Below are 21,425 nucleotides of genomic sequence, written 5' to 3' on the forward strand. Positions count from 1 at the left end.
AATCCCACTTGGTCATGTTGTATGATCCTCCTGATGTGTTTTTGAATTTGGTTTGCTAATATTTTATTGAGTATTTTTGCATCTATGTTTGTCAGTGATATTGGTCTTTAATTTTCTTTTTTGGTGGGGTCTTTGCCTGGTTTTGGTGTTAGTGTGATGCTGGCTTCATAGAATGAGTTTGGGAGTATTCCCTCTTCCTCTATTTTTTGGAAAACTTTAAGGAGAATGGGTATTATGTCTTCTCTGTATGTCTGATAAAATTCCACAGAAAATCCACCTGGCCTGGGAGTTTGCTCTTGGGTAGTTTTTGATGACCACTTCAATTTTGTTGCTGGTAATTGGTCTGTTTAGATTTTCTGTTTCTTCCTTGCTCAGTCTTGGAAAGTTGTATTTTTCTCAGAAGTTGTCCATTTCTTTTAGGTTTTCCAGCTTGTTAGTATCTAAGTTTTCATAGTATTTTCTAATAATTCTTTGTATTTCTGTGGGGTCCATCATGACTTTTCCTTTCTTGTTACTGGTTCTGTTGATGTGTGTTGATTCTCTTTTTCTCTTAATAAGTCTGGCTAGGGGCTTATCTATTTTGTTTATTTTCTCAAAGAACCAGCTCTTGGTTTCATTGATTTTTTCTATTGTTTTACTCTTCTCAATTTAATTTATTTCTTCTCTGATCTTTATTATGTCCCTCTTTCTGCTGACTTTAGGCCTCATTTGTACTTCTTCCAACTTCAATAATTGTGACTTTATACTATTCATTTGGGATTGTTCTTCCTTCTTTAAATATGCCTGGATTGCTATATACTTTAGTCTTACAACTGCTTTCGCTGCATCCCACAGAAGTTGGGGCTCTGTGTTGTTGTTGTCATTTGTCTCCATATAGAGCTTGATCTCTATTTTAATTTGGTCATTGATCCTTTGATTATTTAGGAGCCTCCATGTGTTTGTGAGCCTTTTAGTTTTCTTTGTACAATTTATTTCTAGTTTTATATCTTTGTGGTCTGAAAGGTTGGTTGGTAGAATTTCAATCTTTTTAATTTACTGAGGCTGTTTTTATGGCCTAGTATGTGGTCTACTCTGGAGAATGTTCCATGTACACTTGAGAAGAATGTGTATCCTGCTGCTTTTGGGTGTATAGTTCTGTAGATGTCTATTAGGTCCATCTGTTCTAGTGTGTTGTCCAGTGCCTCTGTGTCCTTACTTATTTTCTGTCTGGTGGATCTGTCCTTTAGAGTGAGTGGTGTGTTGAAGTCCCCCAAAATGACTGCATTGCATTCTATTTCCTCCTTTAGTTCTGTTAGTATTTGTTTCACATATGTTGGTGCTCTTGTATTGGGTGTGTACATATTTATAATAGTCTGTCCTTGTCCTTGATCTTTGCCATTTTAATTATTATGTGTCTTGGTGTTGTCCTCCTTGGGTCCCTTGTGTTGGGAGTTCTGTGTGCTTCCATGGTCTGAGCAACTATTTCCTCCCCCACTTTGGGGAAGTTTTCAGCAATTATTTCTTCAAAGACACTTTCTATCCCTTTTTCTCTCTTCTTCTTTTTCTGGTACCCCTGTAATGCAGATATTGTTCCATTTGGATTGGTCACACAGTTCTCTTAATATTCTTCCATTCCTGGAGATCCTTTTATCTCTCTCTGCCTCAGCTTCTCTGTGTTCCTGTTCTCTGATTTCTATTCCATTAATGGCCTCTTGTACCTTATCCAGTCTGCTCTTAAGTCCTTCCAGAGATTGTTTTATTTCTGTATTCTCCCTTCCAGCTTTATCCGTTAGCTCTTGAATATTTCTCTGCAGCTCCATCAGCATGGTTATGACCTTTATTTTGATTCTTTTTCAGGAAGATTGGTTTAATCTATCTCCCCAGGCTCCTTCTCAGGGGTTGTCTGGGTTATTCTTGTCTGGATCAAATTCTTCTGCCTTTTCATGGTGATAGACGTAGTCTTGGGCAGTTGGCACATCTGTCAGCTGTCAAAACAAAGTCCCTTCTTGCTTGCTGGTTGCCTTCCTCTCCTGTGATATCGGTGACCTATAGCGGCTTGTGCTGGGCTGCTCTGTGCTGATGAGGCCTCTGAGTCTGTCCTGGGCAGTGGCTGAGGAGTTTCTGGGCGGTTGCTGTTCGCACGGCCACTCTCAGGCTGCTCCCCTGCTATGGCAGAGCCTCGCCAGAGGGGGAATGGATGGGAAGCTGTTTATCCCTGTGAGGGGCCTCAGAGCTGTGCTGCCTCCCAGGGGGTTAGGGCACCCGGAGTTCCCCAGTATTCCCAGCTGCTCAGCTGAGTGTGCTGGGATGCTTCCAGCCAGTTGTGAGGCCTTAGTTCCTTTAGGACTTTCACCAAGCACTTGCTTTTCTTTTGTCCTAGGGGCACCGGCTGCAGGGACCCGCTGGCAGATTTTAATGTTCCATTTCCCTAATATCCAGCACACCACCAGTCTGTGACTGTGCTCCCTGTGCGGATGACTAGGGCTCGGTATTTAGCAGTCCTGTGCTCCCTCTCCCTCCCTGCTCTGACTCCTCTCCTCCCGTTGGGGAACTGGGGTGGGGGGGGTGCTCGGGTCCCACCGGGCCGCAGCTTGTATCTTACCTCCTTCGTGAGGTGCTGTGTTCTAACAGATGTATATGTAGCCTGGCTGTTGTACTGTATCTTCTGGTCTCTCTTTTAGGAATAGTTGTATTTGTTGTATTTTCAAAAATACATATGGTTTTGGGAGGAGATTTCCACTGCCTTACTCATGCCACCACCTTGGCTGCTCCCCAATATGCATATTTTTTAAGTGGTCTCTTTTTAATCTTAAAAGTCTGTTTTAGCCTTTATTTATGATTTGCTTTTTACCTTTTCCTTCCTGAAATATTGGTTTTTTTCATCTTCTTTAAACTATACCATGGCAACTAATCAGTAAGGATACTTGGAAACATATTGTCATTGGTGTTAATATAATATAAAGATTAGTGATAAATATTTAAATTCATTTCTCCATATTGCAAGGGCAGCAAAAACAAATGTTCAATTTGTATGAAATATAGAAGATGACCAGGTATGTTTCATTTCTGTATTTTGGCCTACCTTTAAAGCAATCAAAAACGCATCACTGCTGGCTATGATAGAGTAAATGGTCCCTGACTTGTTCTCCCAACAAAAACAACTAAAATCTGGACAATATACATAAGTCAACTATTTTCAGGCATTGAACAACAGGAAATTTGGTACTCTATTCCTTGAGGGAAGGGAAGCATAAACTTGAGTCCCATGTCCATTTTGGTTTTGTGCCTGACTTTCCTGGGATGGTGCAGAGAGGTGCAGAGAGGGATATTGCTAAGCTGAGAAGGTAGAAAGTGCAATAGAATATAGATGGAATTATTTATCATATGTTCTTAAGTTTACAAAAAGTATCAAAAGATGTTAGAACTTTACACTAAAAATACAAACTGATGAAATAAATTTAAGAAGTCCAAAATAATGAAGATATAGCATGGCAATGAATTAGAAGACTCAATTTTGCTAAAATGTCAATTGCTCATAAATTGGTCTATAGATTCAATATAATCTAAGATCACTATGAGCCCTTTTTATTGCGGAAAATAACAAGTAGATTCTAAGGTTAATATGGAAATGCAAATGTGCTAGTGTAAGAAGGTAAAAAAACTCATTAAAAAGCAAAACAAAGTTGGAAGACTCACATTATCTGCTTTCAATTCAAATTATAAAGCCAGAGTAACCAAAACAGTCTAGTATTGGCATAGGATAGAGAAATAGATCAGTGGAACAGAACAGAGTCCAGAAATAGGTCCACGCATACATGGTCAGTTGATCTTTGACAAACGTGCCATGATAATTCAATGGTGAAAGGAAAAATCTTCTCAATAAATGGTGTGAATATCTGGATAAATATGCAGGGAGGGAAATTCCCATATCTGAATCTTAAAATTGCTATACTAGGGTATTAACAATAGTCTGAGATTCACTTGGCTACAAGGAGCAATAAAGCTGCTGAATTCACTACCACCTTCTTACTACCCTCTTGCAATTACTTTCCCTTGCTTTCACAGGGGATTAAAAGTTATAGGCAAAGGAAAAAAATGTCAGTGAACATCTGCTGTATGTTATAGAAAAATATTGTGGTATATGTTTATAGTGAAAAAATAAGCTGAGCTTTTTTTTTTTTTACATCATTTGGAAATAAACTGATCATATTAAAGACCTGGAGAAAGAATACCAAGTATTAGCATGTGTTTACTGGATGAAAGTTGTAGGCTTCTAATATCTGCTGGATTGGTAATTTTTAAAGCAGCTCATAGACTACAATCAAGAGTCTAACTTTACTACCTTGCAAGCTCACAGTTCACCTGCAATTAAGGGAAAAAGTTTAAAATGTTTGCTATCAAATATTGACTTCAGAACTTTCAAAGATCAGAAATACTTCTTTTTATAGTCTCATGAACTCAGAGTTAAGTGCATTGTTGATGACTGGGCAAACTGTAATCATAACATAAGTCATCTTTTAAAACTACAAAACTGTAAGTTTTAATACTAGAAAACTTTCTAATACTTACAAACCTTGGCAATCAAATTTGAGAGGCAGTTGAATTCTTGCAACAGAGTTTGGCCAAAGTAGACCCTCGATGAATATGTGTTGACTAGTAAGTATTTAAGTAAATGAATTTAATAAAATAACACTATAAGAAGAGCCAAAAGACTCAGTTCTATTGAAAATCACATCACATCTTTGAGATTTTATTTTTTCATATGTAAGAATGATAATACTTGCTTTACCTACCTCACAGGCTGCTATAAATGTCAGAAGAACTATCTAATGGGAAAACAATTTACAACTGAGATGGAAATATAAACTAATCCTTTTGAGGCTAATGGGAAAAAGCCATATTTTTTACTACTTACAATGAGCCTATAGTAACTTCATTTAGTTGAAACATCAAGAAGTCCAGAGGAAATTGGTGCTTGTAACAAGTATCTACTTCGTAGAACTGAATGAATATACCTCTGGAATGTGAGCTTCACACAGACCTTTCTTATTGACAAAGAGATGACAATAGTTCCCTTATTTCTTAGATTTGTCACACTAACTTAAACAGGGTTGTTTTCTTTATCTGAGGAAGGAAGGGATTCTGCAAGAAATATATTTTAACCAAACGATGGAATGATCCTTGGTGTTTTTATCCAAATAAACAAAAAACCCAAAGTAATTGTGAAAGCAAACCAAAGGAAATAACTCCTCTATTATCTTTATTTTAGGTCAAGCTATTTGGAAGCAAGTCCTTGCATTTTGGTTTAAGCCTAATAGTATCACCCACTGAACTTACCAGAATGGGAAATGCTAAGGTTTGCACTCTCAATATCCACATTCACTTTCCTATTATATGACTAATGATCCCTGACCTAGACCATAAGCTGGTTGTAAAAGGGATGGACATGCGCTTGGTTCATAAAATACATTAAAACCAATTTAGTGACTAATACAAGTATATTTGTTTCAACTTTTCCAAATGTTGGAGATTTGTAAAGGAAAACTTTTTAGTGTCTGTTACTTTACATTGCTAAATTATTCTGGAACAAATGGAACAGCAATGTTAATAACCTATCTGGAGAAAAGCATCTCCAAGTACAAGGACTCAGATTTTTCCACAGAGTTGTATGTCCCTCTTCATTTGAAAGAAGAAATTCAATCCAAGGGCTGCTTCACCAGTTCTCTGTTAATCAGGATTACTGTAAAACCCTCTTTCCTCTGTGTTCTCCACTAATTCAGCACAGAGTATATTATAGTATACATACATATATATATATATATATAATTAGAATAAAGCCTAATCGTCATGTACATGATAGGGATTTGATGATTATTTATTGAATGAGTGAATGAGTAACTAAAAATATATATTGAAATAAATATTCTATAGCCCTTTTATTTTCAAGATTGCATGTAGTCTGGAAAAAATCTAACTGTTAATTTTGTCGATTTTCTCAGAATTGCATATCATCACATATGTTGAATTTAGGGTTTTCAAAAACATCTTCAGTGGGAGATTCTTTGTCATCTTGTCTGTCTTTGCAGTTCTCTCCATTTATGTTTATCAGTATTTTTAAAATTATTTTCCAAAATTTCAAAAAAGCTTTATTGTGTTATTTCTTAATTGTATTCTTCTTTTCTAATTTACTACTCCTGACATAAAATAAACCTATGGATTCTCATACATTGATTACTTTATCCAATCACAACACTGAACTCTTTTTAAGAGCCTACTTATAAAGTTTTAGGTTTATCCATACAAACCATCACATACCAATAGTTTTGTTCTTTTATTTTTAGTTTTTATTTTTCACCCTTCTTTTTCTTAATTATTTAATTGCCTAAGCTCTCCAATATAGTAATGAAGAGTCAGAATATTTTTATCCTCCTGGGTTTAAAAGGGATGTTGCACTATCATACTTATTGTTTGTTGCTGAGTTTTCGATACAGATACCTAATCATGTTTAGAATTTTATTTTATGTTCTTATATTGCTGGCTTGTTCTTTAAAGACTGGTTGCTGAATTTCATGAAGTGCTTCTATATCTGTTAAGATGAGATTCTTTATCTAATTTAATCAGTGTTGTGCATTGCATTAGCAATTTTTCTTTCTCTTTTGAAAACCACTTTCCTCATGAAGTATTATTATTGCTATTGTTGAATACACAACTGAAATAATTTGAAAATAATTTATTTAGTATTTTTTCATCTATATCCATAAGTGACTAAGTCTATAATTTTAATATCAGATACTCTTTACCAGTTTTGTTATCAAAGTTAAAACGTCCTTAGTAAATAAATTTAAAAACTTTCCCTTTTTTTCTATTCTCCAAAACAGTGTGTATAAGATGTTAGTTATTAAAAATAACAAGAGTAAAATATATTAATTGTTTATGCACTGGCACTAAGTATTAACTCATTTAATCCTCACAACACTATGAGATAAGAACTACTATTATCTTCATTTAACACATGAAAAAAAATGTTCAGGTTAACTAACTGGAACCAAAAGAGAAAGATAACAGGAAAACCTCCAAACAATTAGAAATTAACTGACACAGTTCTAAATAATCCAAGGGTCAAGAGAAAACCTGAAGGGAAATCAAGAAATACATTGAACTGAATGAAAATGAAAGCACATGTCAAAATTGGTGAGATCCTATTAAAAGAAGTGTTGAAAGGAATATTTATGGCACTAAATGCTTATGTTAGAAAAAACAAAAAGTCTCTCATTAATTGTTTAAACTCCCACCTCAAGACTCTAGATAGAGAAGATTGAAATAAACACAAATCAGTCAGAAGGAAGGAAATAATAAATATGAGAGGAGGAATCAGTGAAATTAAAAACAGGAAAATGAGAGAGAACATCAACAAAAGTCTTTTAAAAAAATCAATAAAATTGTCAAATATCTAGCCAAACTTACAAAGGAAAAAGTAGAGAAGACATGAATTACCAATATTAGGAACAAAGCAGAAGACATCACTACAAACCCTGCAAACATCAGAAGGGTAATGAGATGCTATGAACAGTGGTACACACATAAACTTGACAAGTTATATCAAAAAGAAGTATAAACTACTACAATTGAATTTGTAGCTTAAAAGCACATAGAAAAGAAATATCCAAGTCAATGTTATTTCACTGGTGAATTCTTCCAAACATTTAAAGAAAAAGTAACACAAAATCTGCACAAGCTCTTGCAGAAAAAATAGAAGAGGAGGGATTAATTCCTAGTTAATTTTATGAAGATAGCATTATCCTGATATCAAAACATGACAAAAACAGTATAAACACAGAAAACTATACATCAATAAAATTTATGAATACAGATGCAAAAATCTTTAAGAAAATATTGTAAATAGAATTCAGCAACAACAAGAAAAAGGTATTATACATCATGCTCAAGTGGGGTTAATTTCAGGTATGCGAGGCTGGATCAATATTTGAAAAGCAATCAATGTAACCTACCCTATCAACAGGCTAAATAGAAAAATCTCATGATCATATCAATGATATGAAAACAACATTTGACAAAATTCAACAAAGATTCATGGAAAACTCTCAAAAAAAAGTAGGAATAGAGTGGACTTCCTCAATACAATGATTATCCACAAAAAAACTACAACTAGGGGGAGGGGCCAAGATGGTGGCAATCTCCTCCCAAAATCATATATAATTTTGAAAATACGACAAATACAACTATTACTAAAAGAGAGATGAGAAGATACAGTACAACAGCCAGGCTACATCTACACCTGTGAGAACCCAGTGCCTCATGAAGGGGGTAAGATACAAGCCGCGGCTGGTGGGACCCGAGTGCGCCCCCCCACCCCAGCTCCCTGGCAGGAGGAGAGGAGTCAGAGCGGGGAGGGAGAGGGAGCCCAGGACTGCTAGCCCTAGCCCTAGTCATCTGCACCGGGAGTGCAGACACACAGACTGTGGTGTGCTGCATATTAGGGAAATGGAACAGTAAAATCTGCGAGCAGTTCCCAGCAGCCGGCACCCCCAGGACAAAAGAAAAGTGAGCACTTTCTGAAAGTCATAAAGGGACAGGAACCTCACAGCTGGACTGAAGCATCCTGGCACACTCAGCCCAGCAGCTGGGAATCCCGGGGAAATTCAGGTGCTCCAACCCCCTGGGAGGCAGCATAGCTCTGAGGCCCCTCATGGTGATAAACAGCCTCCTGCTGGTCCCCTCTCTGGCATGGCCCCACCACAGCAGAAGAGCAGACTGAGAGCGGCCAGGCTCACAGTAACCACTCAGAGCTGCCTCTGCAGCCATCCGGGCCGGGCGTTGAGGCCCCGTCCACATGCAGCTACCCAGCACAAGCCACTAGGGGGTAGCTGTTCTCACAGGAAAGGAAGGGACAAACAAGCAAGTAGGGACTTTTTTCTCCTAGCTGAAACACGTGCCAACTGCCCCACGATGACCTCTATCACCATGAAAAGGCAGAAGGACTTGATACAGTCCAAAATAGTCCAGACAACACCTGAGAAAGAACCTGGGGAGATAGATTTAACCAATCTTCCTGAAAAGGAATTCAAAATAAAGGTCATAACCATGCTGATGGAGCTGCAGAGAAATATGCAAGAGCTAACAGATAAAGTTGGAAGGGAGAAAACAGAAATAAAACAATTTCTGGAAAGACTTAAATGCAGAATGGAAGAAATGCAAGAGGACATTAATGGAATAGAAATCAGAGAATAGGAACGCAGAGAAGCTGAGGCAGAGAGAGATAAAAAGATCTCCAGGAATTAAAGAATATTAAGAGAACTGTGTGACCAATCCAAATGGAACAATATCCTCATTATAGGGGTACAAGAAGAAGAAGAAGAAGAGAGAAAAAGGGATAGAAAGTGTCTTTGAAGAAATAATTGCTGAAAACTTCCCCAAACTGGGGGAGGAAATAGTTGCAGACCATGAAAGCACACAGAACTCCCAACACAAGGGACCCAAGGAGGACAACACCAAGACACATAATAATTAAAATGGCAAAGATCAAGGGCAAGGTCAAAGTATTAAAGGCAGCCAGAGAGAGATAAAAGATCACCTACAAAGGAAAACTCATTAGGCTATCATCAGACTTCTTAACAGAAACCTTACAAGCCAGAAGAGAATGGCATGATATATTTAATGCCAATGAAACAGAAGGGCCTTGAACCAAGGATACTGTATAGAGCATGATTATCATTTAAATTTGATTAGGGATTAAACAATTCCCAGACAAGCAAAAGTTGAGGGAATTTACCTCCCACAAACCACCTCTACAGGGTATTTTAGAGGGTCTGCTCTAGATAGAAGCACTCCTAAGGCTAAACAGATGTCACCAGAGAAAATAAAATCACAGCAAAGAAGGCAGACCAACCAAATACTAACTAAAGGCAAAAAATAAAATCAACTACCCACAAAAGCAGCCAAAGGAAACACAAAAGAGCACAGAATAAAACACCTAACATATAAAGAATGGATGAGGAGGAATAAGGAGGGAGAGAAATAAAGAATCATCAGACTGTGTTTATACTAGCTCAATAAGCGAGCTAAATTAGACAGTTAGATAGTAAAGAAGCTTATCTTGAACCTTTGGTAACCACGAATCTAAAGCCTGCAATGGCAATAAGTACATATCTTTCAATAATCAGCCTAAATGTAAATGGATTGAATGCACTATTCAAAAGACACAGAGTAATAGAATGGATAAAAAAGCAAGACCCATCTATATGCTGCTTACAAGAGATGCACCTCAAACCCAAAGACATACACAGACAAAAGTCAAGGGATGGAAAAAGATATTTCATGCAAACAACAGGGAGAAAAAAGCAGGCATTGCAGTACTAGTAACAGACAAAATAGACTTTAAAACAAAGAAAGTAACAAGAGATAAAGAAGGACATTACATAATGATAAAAGGGTCAGTCCAACAAAAGGATATAACCATTATAAATATGTATGCACCCAATACAGGAGCACCAACATGTGTGAAACAAATACTAACAGAACTAAAGAAGAAATAAAATGCAATGCAGTCATTTTGGGGGACTTCAACACACCACTCACTCCAAAGGACAGATCCACCAGACAGAAAATAAGTAAGGACACAGAGGCACTGAACAACACACTAGAACAGATGGACCTAATAGACATCTACAGAACTCTACATTTTTTTTGTTTCTTGAATGCAAAGCTTAATTAATAAATATGCATTTCTCCACCAAATTGATCTAAAGATCAATTCCAGTAAGAATCTTAATATATTTTTATAATTTTATCAAGTATTTCTAAAAGAAACTTCCTCTGCTCATTTTTAGAACTCATTTATTTATTCATTCAGTAAGATATCTGTGAAGCCTCTACATTGTCAAGCATTGTGCTAGGCAAGGGATTACTAATGAAAACTACAAAATGTATATCTGGATTCCATTTTTATAAAACATACAGTCATATACAAATGGGAATAATTACCAGTTGTTAGGGTTAGTTATCTCAGAGTGCTAGAAATTTTGGTGATAGTTTCCCCAGTTTTACTTTATTTATTTTCAGTTTTCAAACTGAATAAAAAATTGTTATTTTTCTTAACCAGGAAAATAATCACTTTAAAAAGTAAAGAGACTCACTTTTTTTATATGAGTGAAATAATTTATTTTAGGAATGTTAGAGATAAGAAAGATATAAAAAACAATTTTATAAAATACGATTTACATATTTCCATAGAGATTTAATACAAAATATTTGTATCTTAAATTTTTTGTATTTTATCTTTTTACTACAAAGATATTCTTGAAAAGGGGAACACAGGTATTCGTGCTTACAAACATAGCAGAAATATTTATATATATTTATATAATGAATCAAACATGGCTTTTTTTCTTTCCCTGAATTGTACTACACATAAATTACAATTTTAATATGTTAAAAAATTTTAAATGATGCTAATTTGTTTTGAAATATTAGTAGCTCCCTATTGCAATAATGCATTTTTCTCTGTCTTAATTTTCCTTCTGTTAGTTTCCATAAAGGCTATAATTCTTTCACCACTAAATGTAATTTAAGCCAAGTATTAGCATTGTTCCCTTTTACCAGATAAAGAAAAATAAAGTTCAGAAAGTTAATTTCAACTTTCCCAAGACTACACAACTAGTAAGTTGTAGAGCTGAGATTTTAACCCAAGCATTCTGATTCTGGAGTCTATTTCCCTAACCACTACCTAAGTTTTTGTAAGCCTCTGATTATCAAGCAACCATGATAATTAAGTATTATGTTAACTGCTAAATAATTTTGTTAGTCACATTACACAAAAATGAAAGCTATTTCCCATATGGTCTATAATCATATTCAGGATGACCCAGAGACTTAAAATAAATATTTTAAGGAATTCAGTTTTTTAAAAAAGGGAAGGAAGAAAGACATAAAGTGGGAAGGTCAATCAGATTTATACTGGAAAGATTATTCATTGAAGGGGAAAGAACATAGTTGGAGAAACAATGACTCATGATGTCTATGATGTAGTTAGGAAATAGACTAGGAAATAAATCACAATTCTGAAATCAGAAGACTTTGAGATCGCTATAATTTTTTTGCAACTAAAGTCTATTTTCTATGTAAAGTATTTGTATTTATAAATTTAAACTTCTTATTTTGTGGATTAAAACCATTCTTTCAAAAATGAAAAATCACTGACTGTCCAGTTAAAAAAGCATGATGGACTCTAAAGCCTTCAAGGATAATTTCCTTTTCTCTTTCCTGTGTCAGCCCAGTTGTGCTGCTGCTCTTCTCATTGAGTTTACGTTGTTTTTATTTTCCTTAATATAATGAGGTCCTTCCCTCTAATTGTACTGTATAATTGGTACAGTTTTTTAAAGTAAATTTTGACCACTTAGCCAAGTATTAAACTCAACTTCCATTTGAATTTAGTTAAATATAAAATGGGATATATCTGGTATAGGATAAACCACAAATTAATTGCCTTCTAAAATAAAATTGACTATGAACACCTTTTAGTGGTTCATTGAAAAACTAAGAGTTGATTGTTCTACTTTAAGAGAAGTAATATAACTGAGAATTTGGAGGTAACAGAAATTCAAAGCATTTTCTTAGTGTATATTCCACATCTGCAAATCCTGCAAACTCCATCTCTTAATCCTAACAGGTTTTTTTTAAGTAAGCCAATGATCATAAATATGGGAAGTCAGTCACAAAAAGAGTTGAAAATATTTTAAAAAGGTGTTTTGACCATGAGTCAATATTAGAGTCTAAAAATAATACTCCAGTTTCTTTCTGTAAGCTTCATTGGTGTTTTCCTATGGGTCACCTTAGAAGAAACTGCATTGTGCTTGCTCATATTTGTGAAAAAAGAAAGAGACATAGTATCTAAATCCTCAAAGTATGTTTTCACTGGATATGAAGCTATCCTCTTTTGTTAGTCCCTTAAAGGATGATACAGAAACATTTGGCTTTCAGTGACAGGTAAGCTGTCTGGTTCTCATCAATAAAGGAAGTTGAGTTCGAAACAGTGTGGAATTTTGCTAGTCACTAACAGGCCTAAGGTTTGTGTAAGAGTGACAGTTTGCCCTGAAAAATACTTAGTAATTGTATCATGTGTTTCCAGGTGCCAAGCAACTGTTGCTGATTTTATTATAGATTCACACCCTGCCAGTTTATTGTGTTTCAAACAATAGATGATGCAGACCATGGGAACCTTAGTTGAAATGTATTCCCTGACAGTGTGCGGATGTCAGACGTATATTTCGGTTGGGAAAACAAAGTGGATGAAGCCCTGTCATTGACCACAGCAAATAATATTTAAGGTTACTTAATTAGTATGAGGAAGTTTATACTAAATTGGGCAGCATGTTTGTTTTGGGTAGGAAATGCTGTATATTTTGAACATGCAAAGAAAAATCAGTTTCTTGAATTTGGGAATTTAATAAATGAAACACTTAGTTTTTCCAGGTGTTTGTCAGAGTTAAATAGGCTTTCCATTCAGTTTCCATCTAATAGTGTTCATTTACTTTGTCTCATTCTAGACATGACTATCTTTTTTTGCCTTTTGATTTGTTTTCAGTACTCAAAAGTGCTTTAGTTTTTTATTGAGTTTTCTGACTCTAGGCTTGTGCCTTTAATACTGTAACAACACTTTTCTGCTCCTCATGAGGAAAGCACACTGGATCCTGTCAGACACACATTTAGCACACATGGAACCACCATAGGCCCTGCAGATATGTTTTTTCTCTTCTAGACAACCTGATGAGAACTCAAGATCTCACAGCAGAATCCCTCCAAGCCACATGGCACATGGCACATGCAGATTTTGATGTTCCCAACATTCTTGGTATGAAGATAAGCAACATATTACCAGGGGTTCGAGACAGCCTCGTTTTCTTAGAGGCTGTGTTGTAAGACAGCATACAACCGTAGGTCAAACTCTGGACCATTCTGAATGTCTCTCCACACCATCCCCAGAAGAGAAAACATTTTTTTTTAATGTCCAGGTTCTTTGTGTTACAAGAGGTAGTAGATAAACTTACCTGTATTTTTACTCCAGGATATTTTTCCAAGAAACACCAACCTTATGAAATATTACTAAATTTTAAAAAAAGGAAGATTTTAAACAGGACGGTCAAATTTATAAATAGTAAATGTATCTAATTTTTTCAATTTGTTGTTTATTGTTACAGAAAGAATACCAGACAGGTGTAGTTGGTTAACATAATGCAAGGAATTAAATTTATTATTTAGATCTGAGAAAAAAAGTAAACAAATTCATGTCAAATTAAGGTTTTTCCATAAAAGGTGATTAAAGTAAATATTTTCAGAATTTATTCATACAAGGAAAACCTTCATGAGTGAACATTTAACTTTAAGAGTATTTAGTGTTTCTTAAGATGACCCCTTTTTACCCCTTTTTTATTTTTTATATTGCTTGTTGCCTCAATTCTTCATGAAGAATAAAAGTGTATCCACTTCACATCAGTTGCTTTATATCAATATACACAGTGTCCTCAAAATAAATGCATGCCAGCTGGGAACTTCATTGACCGGTCACTTCGTTGAATGTCAAGAAAGCAGCTACCTCATTCACCTTGAGCAACCCAAATGAAAGCTCTCTCCTGCTCCGTTAGGCCGTGTGACTTTTCCTTTTTCATTCTCTATTAGGTTAGCCTGGACTTGGTTATATGAGATAATCAGACATCCCAAGATACAATGTGAACTTTCTAAGGCACAGTATCATCTCCTGTATTCTATTTGTAGAAGCAAATCACAGGACCAGTTGAGGAGGGGCAATGAAGTCACATTGCAAAAGGCATGGATATCCGGAGGAGTAGAGCATTGTGGCCCTTTTTGCTACACCACGTGTTTAATATTGAAGCAGAGGGTCGCGCAGGCCGGCGAGAGGGAGCAATAGTGCTACTACTACTAGCACGCATTGGATATTTATTATGTATAAGGTGCCTGTAATTATGCTTCACAGAATTTTATGAGGCAAGTTTTATTCCATGTTACTAGTCAGGAAAATGTGGAAATACAAGCTTATGTTTGTGTTACACCAAAAATATTGGTGGGAATACTTTTATGTTCAAAATTAAATAATCCTGAGTTATTTGGAATCCTAAGAATCAATTATTAGGAGGCTAATTATCAATGGAATCACCTTTACAAATAGGTGATTCTAATACCCAAAATACAAATACTGTGACTTATTTTGATCACTCAGATAAGAGTCTTTATGGAAAAATAACTCTGTCTTTAATGGACTATTACAATATTAAGCACCAATAATCATACCCAAATGTCTTCCTATCTACAAAATTATTACATATATTCCTATTCTTGTACTTGCTGTAATCCATAGATGTCACTAGAGCTTTTTGAATGAAGGTAAACAATGGTACCATTTATCAGCACCTGATTTTTTGTTTGCTTTGTGAAAAGTACATATACACTAAAAATGTTTTTTTAAATATTCCATTGTTTACTGACTCACTTACCTGTAATCAGGTTTCATGCCAAGGAAATGAGAGGAGGAGAAGGCACAGAGTTACAGAAAGTTAGAGGGGTTTTGATATCAAAATAATGTTCTAAATTTACACTTAACTATAAAATATGGATATTAACGTGAGAAGAGTTCCTCACTGTATTATTTAGCAAGAACAAGATTCCTGATATTTTTTAGAAGATACCTAGTTTGTCTTAAAATTCTACTGCTTGACACACATGATTAACTTTACCACATGGCTCATAGATATTAAAGATAAAGGAGATTAGTTGAAAAAACTTTGATTAAAAGTCAAAAGACTGAGATTGGATTAAAGATGGCCAGGAGAGAGGAGAGACAGAGGCTTCCTCCTAAAACTGGATACAATTAGGAAATATAGTTTGCGCAACTAATCCTGAGAGAGCAACAGGAAAGAGGACAGCACCACACTGCATACACCTGGAGAAAAGAGCAGACCTCATGGAACAGGATAACATACCAAAGCTGAGGCAAGGTGGGACCCAAGCCCTCAGCTCACCGGTGGAAGAGAAATGGAGCAGGGAGGGAATGGAAAGCCTGGGACTGCTGAATATCTAGCTCTGGAGATGTGCTCTGCAAGCACAAACCTACATTTCATGGTGATTTCATGATATTCACATGACTACTGGGTTGGAAAGTTAACACAGGCAGAATTCCTGGAGATACTGAGATTCCACCTGCTTTTGGAAAGCAGGGATCCATATCCAGCTGCTCGGGGACAAAAGCTTATACCTGTGTGCTCGGCCCACTGGTTCAGGCAGTGGAGACAGGCACAGCAGCCAGGAGGTGGGGAACAGCTCTTTCCTCCCCCCAGGCACCAATACCGCTCCCCTGTGACCCCTGACACTGCTTCAGGGGCTGAGCAGCTCCAGAGTAGAGCTTCTGGACACTAGAGGGCATCATATACAAATATGAAATGCCAAAGAAACCAGGTTCAGAGTAAAATTAATATAACTCCAGAGAAAGATTTAAATGACATGGACTTTATGACTCTTACTGAAAGGGAGGTCAAAATAAAAATCATCAACATGCTAACAGAGGTACTGAAAGATATCCAAGTACTCAGGAATGAATCAGGTCAGAGATCCAATTGCTGAAGAGCATGATGGAGGGTATTAAAAGCAGGTTGGATACAGTGGAGGAGACAATAAATGAAATAGAAACTAGAGAAGAGGAATACAAAGAAGCTGAGGCACAGAGAGAAAAAAGGATCTCTAAGTATGAAAGAATATTGAGAGAACTGTGTGACCAATCCAAATGGAATAATATTTGCATTATAGGGATACCAAAAAAGAAGAGAAAGAGAAAGGGATAGAAGGTGTTTTTGTGGAGGTAGTTGCTGAACACTTCCCCAATCTGGGGAAGGAGATAGTCTTTCAGGCCATGGAGATCCACAGATCTCCCAACCCAAGGTACCCAAGGAAGACAACACCAAGTAATAAAATTGGCAAAGATCAAGAATAAGGACAGACTATTAAAAGCAGCCAGAGAAAGAAATAAGATCACATACAAAGGAAAGGCCATCAGGCTAACATCAGACTTCTCAGCAGAAACCTTACAGGCCAGAAGGGAGTGGCATGATATTTTTAATGCAATAAGCAGAAGGGCCTAGAACCAAGATTACTTTATCTGGCAAGATTATCATTTAGATTTGAAGGAGGGATTAAACAATTCCCAGATAAGCAAAAGCTGAGAGAATTTACCTCCCACAAACCATCTCTACAGTCCATTTTGGAGGGACTGCTATAGATGGAAGTGTTCCTAAGGTTTAATAGCTGTCACCAGAGGAAATGAAACCACAGTAAAGAAAGTAGAACAGCTAAGTACTAAGCAAATGCAAAATTAAATTAACTATCCCCAAAGTCAATCAAGGGATAGACAAAGAATACAAAATATGATACCTAATATATAAAGAATGGAGGAGGAAGAAAAGGAGGAGAAAAGAAAAAAACCTTTAGATTGTGTTTGTAACAGCTAATTAAGTGAGTTAAGTTAGACTCTTAGATAGTAATGAAATTAACCTTGAACCTTTGGTAACCATGAATTTAAAGCCTGCAATGGTAATAAGTACATACCTATCGATAATCACCATAAATGTAAATGGACTGAATACACCAATCAAAAGACATAGAGTCACTCAATGGATAAAAAACCAAGAGCCATCTATATGTTGCCTACAAAAGATTCACTTTGAACCCAAAGATATACACAGACTAAAAGTCAAGAGATGGAAAAAGATATTTCATGCAACTAACAGAAAAAAGCAGGAGTTGCAATACTTGTATCAGACAAAATAGACTTCAAAACACAGAAAATAACAAGAGACAAAGAAGGACATTACATAAAGTTAAAAGGGTCAATCCAACAAGAAGATATAACCATTATAAATATCTAAGTTCCCAACACAGGAGCACCCACATATGTGAAACAAATACTAACAGAATTAAAATGGGAAATAGAATGCAATGCATTCATTCTAGGAGACTTCAACACTCCACTCACTCTGCAGGACAGATCAACCAGACAGAAGATAAGTGAGGATACAGAGGCACTAAACAACACAACAGAAGAGATGGACCTAACAGACATCTACAGAACTCTACACCCAAAAGCAACAGAATACACATTCTTCTCAAGTGCACATGGAATCTTTTCAAGAATAGATCATATACTAGGCCATAAAAAGAGCTTCAGTAAATTCAAAAATATTGAAATTTTACATCCAGTTTCTCAGATCACAAAGCTGTGAAACTAGAAATAAATTACACAAAGAAAATGAAAAATCCCACAAACACATGGAGGCTTCACAACATGCAACTAAATAACCAATGGATCAATGACCAAATAAAAACAGAGATCAAGCAATATATGGAGACAAATGACAATAATAATTCAACACCACAAACTCTGTGGGATGCAACCAAGGCTGTGCTAAGAGGAAAGTATATTGCAATACAGGCCTACTTCAAGAAAGAAGAACAATCCCATATAAGTAGTCTAAACTCAAAATTAATGAAACTAGGAAAAGAACAACAAACAAGGCCCAAAGTCAGTAGAAGGTGGGACAAAATAAAGATTAGAGCAAAATAAATAAAATTGAGAAGAATGAAACATTGGAAAGAATCAATGAAAGTAAGAGCTGGTTCTTTGAGAAAATAAACAAAACAGGTAAATCCCTAGCCAGACTTATCAAGAAAAAAAGAGAGTCTACACACAAAAATGGAATCAGAAATGAGAAAGGAAAAATCACTACAGACATCACAGAAATACAAAGAATTATTAGAAAATACTATGAAAAATTATATTCTAACAAACTGGATAACCTAGAAGAAATGGACAACTTTCTAGAAATATACAACCTTCCAAGGCTGAGCAAGGAAGAAACAAAAAATCTGAACAGAACAATTACCAGCAATGAAATTGAACTGGTAATCAAAAACCTCAAGTACCTCAACATAATAAAGGCCATTTATGACAAACCCACAGTCAACATTATACTTAACAGCAAGGAGCTGAAAGCTTTTCCTTTAAGATCGGGAACAAGGCAAGTATGCCCACTCTCCCCACTTCTATTCAACATAGTACTGGAGGTCCTAGCCACGGCAATCAGACAACACAAAGAAATAAAAGGCATCCAGATTGGCAAGGAAGAAGTTAAACTGTCACTATTTGCAGATGACATGATTTTGTACATAAAAAACCCTAGAGAATCCACTCCAAAACTACTAGATCTAAGATCTGAAATCAGCAAAGTTGTAGGATACTAAATTGATACACAGAAATCTGTGGCATTCCTATACACTACCAATGAGCTAGCAGAGAGAGAAATCAGGAAAACAATTCCATTCACAATTGCATCAAAAAGAATAAAATACCTAGGAATAAACCTAACCAAGGAAGTGAAAGACCTATACTCTGAAAACTACAAGACTCTCATGAGAGAAATTAAAGAAGATACCAATAAATGGAAACACATCCCATGCTCATGGATAGGAAGAATTAATATTGTCAAAATGGCCATCCTCCCTAAAGCAATCTATAGAGTCAATGCAATTCCTATCAAAATACCAACAGCATTCTTCAACAAAATAGAGAAAATCATCCTCAAATTCATATGGAACCACAAAAGACCTCGAATAGCCAAAGCAATCTTAAGAAGGAAAAATTAAGCAAGGGGAATTATGCACCCCAACTTCAAGCTCTACTACAAAGCCACAGTATTCAAGACAATTTGGTACTGGCAGAAGAACAGAACCATCGACCAATGGAACAGACTAGAGAGCCCTGATATAAACCCAATAATATATGGTCAATTAATATACGATAAAGGAGCCATGGATATACAATGGGGAAATAACAGCCTCTTCAACAGCCGGTGTTGGCAAAACTGGACAGCTACATGCAAGAGAATGAACCTGGATCATTGTTTAACCCCATATACAAAAGTTAACTTGAAATGGATTAAAAACTTGAATGTAAGTCATGAAACCATAAAACTCTTAGAAGGCAACATAGGCAAACATCTCCTGAATATAAGCATGAGTAACTTCTTCCTGAACCCATCTCCTCGAGAAAGGGAAACAAAAGCAAAAGCGAACTCATGGGACTACATCAAACTAAAAAGTTTTTGTACAGCAAAAGGACATCATCAACAAAACAAAAAAGCATCCTACAGTATGGGAGAATATATTTGTAAATGATATATCTGACAAGGGGTTAACATCCAAAATATATAAAGAACTTACACACCTCAACACCCAAAAAGCAAATAACCCAATTAACAAATGGGCAGAGGATATGAAGAGACGGTTCTCCAAAGAAGAAATTCAAATGGCCAACAGACACATGAAAAGATGTTCCACATCATTAATCATCAGGGAAATGCAAATTAAAACCACAATGAGATATCACCTCACACCAGTAAGGATGGCCAGCATTGAAAAGACTAAGAATAACAAATGTTGGTGAGGATGTGGAGAAAGAGGAACCCTCCAACACTGCTGTGGGAATGTAAGCTAGTTCAGCCATTGTGGAAAGAAATATGGAGGCTCCTCAAAAAACTAAAAATAGAAATACCATTTTACCCCAGAATCCCACTTCTTGGAATATACCCAAACAATATAACTTCTCAGACATATGCACCCCTATGTTCATCGCAGCACTTTTTACAATAGCCAAGATATGGAAACAACCTAAGTGTCCATCTGTATATGAATGGATAAAGAAGATGTGGTACATATATACAATGGAATACTATTCAGCCATAAGAAACAAATCCTACCATTTGCAACAACATGGATGGAGCTGGAGGACATTATGCTCAGTGAAATAAGCCAGGCGGAGAAAGACAAATGCCAAAGGATTTCCCTCATTTGTGGAGTATAACAATGAAGCAAAACTGAAGGAACTAAACAGCAGCAGACTCAGAGACTCCAAGAATGAACTTGTGGTTACCAAAGGGGAGGGGTGTGTGAAGGCGTGTGGGGAGGAGGGAGAAAGGGACTGAGGGGTATTATGCTTAGTACACTTGGTGTGGGACACCACCGGGAGAACAGTGTATCACACAGAAGGCACATAGTGGATTTCTGGCAACTTGCTGCACTGATGGACAATGACTACATTGGGGTATGAGTGGGGACTTGATAATATGGTAAATGTAGTAACCACATTGTTTTTTCATGTGAAACCTTCATAAGAGTGTATATCAATCATAACTTAATATAAAATTAAAAAAAGTCAAAAGACTGGTCTTGCTTATTCTGCTATCCATTGTAAACACGTGACTTTATACAAGTTAATTAATTATTGAGAGCCTCAGTTTCTTCATTTATAATATTGAAATGATGATACTTGTCCTGCCTTCCTAGCTGGGATTCACAAAAATCAAAATTCATGA

At 36.1% G+C, this 21,425-nt stretch overlaps 1 pseudogene; it reads right to left on the bottom strand.

Moving 5' to 3' along the window:
• Positions 1-13,601: 13,601 nt before the first annotated feature.
• Positions 13,602-13,949, bottom strand: LOC118921705 (60S ribosomal protein L34-like; annotated as a pseudogene).
• Between the last annotated feature and the right edge of the window lie 7,476 nt (positions 13,950-21,425).

Source organism: Manis pentadactyla, chromosome 12 (genome assembly GCF_030020395.1).
Source record: "Manis pentadactyla isolate mManPen7 chromosome 12, mManPen7.hap1, whole genome shotgun sequence".
In the NCBI taxonomy this organism is placed as follows: domain Eukaryota; kingdom Metazoa; phylum Chordata; class Mammalia; order Pholidota; family Manidae; genus Manis; species Manis pentadactyla.